Genomic DNA, 2,590 nt, shown 5'->3' on the forward strand with positions numbered 1-2,590 from the left:
TCGATATGTTAGAACTAACTACAAAGCTTCACCCAAGAAGCAAATTTGGGTAAAGAAATGCACCATTGAAAATTTGTCTGTTACTGCTAACCTAACTGTGCAGGATAACTCTCGATGAGGAAATGATTATCATTCTCAGCCTACTCGAATATCATGCTCGAATGATTATCAGCATGTACCGCGTTAGAGGGAGTACATGCGTACATCTTCAAATCATCATATTCATGCATCTGGAAACAACTTCAATGCTTATTCTTCTGATTATCATCAAAGTGCAAAGCTGTCTCGCAGGACACGCCGAAGAAATATCCCTAGCCAAGAAAAGCAAATGAGATCCTCACCTCCTACGCAAGTGTGGGGTGTGAAGAACTAATCGCTTCTTGCAGGAATATTTCTCAGGGATATCTCATGATTATCATAAACCCTGAGTTCAATCTTTGTTGGTGCTTACTCTTTCTGGGTTTCTTTCATAGTATTTGTGTTTTGAGTCAGTTCTTTTTCTGAAAATTTACTCGGTTCTTCGTGTCAGAAACATTCAACTTGATCTGAAGAAGATTTCACTATGATGTCCTTGGTCGCGAATGGAATCTGATTCAAAATTTCATCTATTTTGGCGCTTGCGCTTCCTCAAACCTTTCGGCATCCAGTTCAGTTACAGAGATTTTCGCAGGAAATGGTTGACACGTGCCCACGATCTCAGATCATGATCCCGTCCGTTGAATGTGGAACGTCCCGAGTTTTCCGTCCGTAGATTTCAGAGTGGGAAGATTCTCCCTCAGGCTATTTATACCCCCTCTCTAGGTCTCTTCTTCCTTAGTCCATTCACTATTCAGCCTCAACCTCTCCTCTCCCTCTCCATCCGAGCCCGAGCTCGAAGCAGCGTCAACGTCAAGCCTCGCTGTGCAACTCCGGCGGAGCTTCGTCACCGTTAGTCACGCCAGTGTGGTAAGTCTTCTCTCCCGTGCTATCATAGTCGATCTGTTTCACCAAGTTAGGGCATTCAGATCTAGAGCTTTCCCTATCCCCTTCCTGTTCTAGGGCAGTTCATCTCGATGCCAATTATCATGTGTTATTTTCTTGCGATAGATCTTTAGGATCCTCTACGTCATGTCTTGTACGGTTTGTAGCTGTCGCTCGTACTAGTACTTTTGGATCTAGGGTTCACTGTGTATGCATCTAAAGATTAGAGGAATGATTATGTTTTCTTAAGGCATAGTGCAATTCACTCGATGATATCTTGCAAGTGTATGTCATGAATCCCTTGGTTCTTCCGAAAACTTATTTGTTTTTGAGAAAAAATAAGTCCGTGCATGTTTGTGTCTCCTTCCTGTGTTTTCTTTCGAATTTGTGTTTTTCTCTCAGGAGTGGTCATGGAAAACAGTTCGGATGAGCATTCTGGGTCACAGGAAGAAATCGCCCAGCAGCCATGGGTGGCTGACAAAGCAAAGGTGGTCGAAAGAAAATCAGCAAAGCCACCAAGAGCACCGAAGAAAAAGGCCGAATCAGAATCTGCTGAAGAAGAAGATGATATTCCCTCAGCACACAGTCAGCCAGAGAACGAGCTTGTCACCGACTCCAAAACCTCATTCTCTGATGGAAATCCCAAGAAGGGTGGTCGCGGTAGAGAGAGAAGCACCGTGACTGAGATGTCTAATCTGGAAACCTACATAACTCCACCTGGAGTTGAAACTGCCCAGGAAAGGAACAACAGGCTGCAAAAGATTCACCGTCATTGGGAGAATAAGTGGTTCAACTATGAGAACATCCAAAAGAAATACCAGATTCTATTTTCTTTCGCTCCTCCTAGAACGATTGCATTGCAGAGGGCTGGCTAGGGCAGGATGGTGAGAAACCAAGGCCAACACCACCTCCCAACGCTCATGCTGATTCCTTGAAAACCATCGCTCATTTTCCCAAGGAGATTGCAGAAAGGGAAAAGGACAAGGCCAAGTGTGAGGCAAGACTCGCGAAGAAAAATCAAGTGGAACATCGTAATGTTGAGTTGACCCAACATGATGTGCAAGATAAGAAGGAAAGGGCTTCTGCCCGAAAATAAAAGAAGAAGAGGAGATCTGTTTCTCCTCGAGCTTCGAAGAAGAAGTCGGTTACCAGGAAATCAAGGAAAGGTTGCATCTGCTTTGTCCAGTGATTCTTCTGATGACAATGCTAGTGAAGAAATTCCCGTGTATGATCAAAGAGCGCTACATGACAAGCCGTATAAAACTCCTTCTCCAACAAAGATTTTGCCGCTAGTGAGATCTTCACCAAGGCTTGCTCCAGTCCCCTCAGATAAACCTTCGGGTTCAGCTGCCCTAGTGGTGAAGAGAAAATTGATAAGTGATGAAAAAGCTGCTGCTCCTGCCAAGAAGGCCAAAATTATTCCCGCTTCCACAGAGGGATATGACTTTGATATGATGTTCGACATCATTGAATGTGCTTCTTACGATGCAAATCCATCAGAGCTCAGTGGTTTGGGTTTTCCCAAAGATGTTACCAAGATGGTAATGTAGCATTTCACTGAACTGAAAGGAATAACTAAGGAGCTGAACCAGCCCTTATAGGACAAGAAGCTGCTCGAGAAAATGAGAAA

Source organism: Triticum aestivum, chromosome 7B (assembly GCF_018294505.1).
Source record: "Triticum aestivum cultivar Chinese Spring chromosome 7B, IWGSC CS RefSeq v2.1, whole genome shotgun sequence".
NCBI lineage: Eukaryota > Viridiplantae > Streptophyta > Magnoliopsida > Poales > Poaceae > Triticum > Triticum aestivum.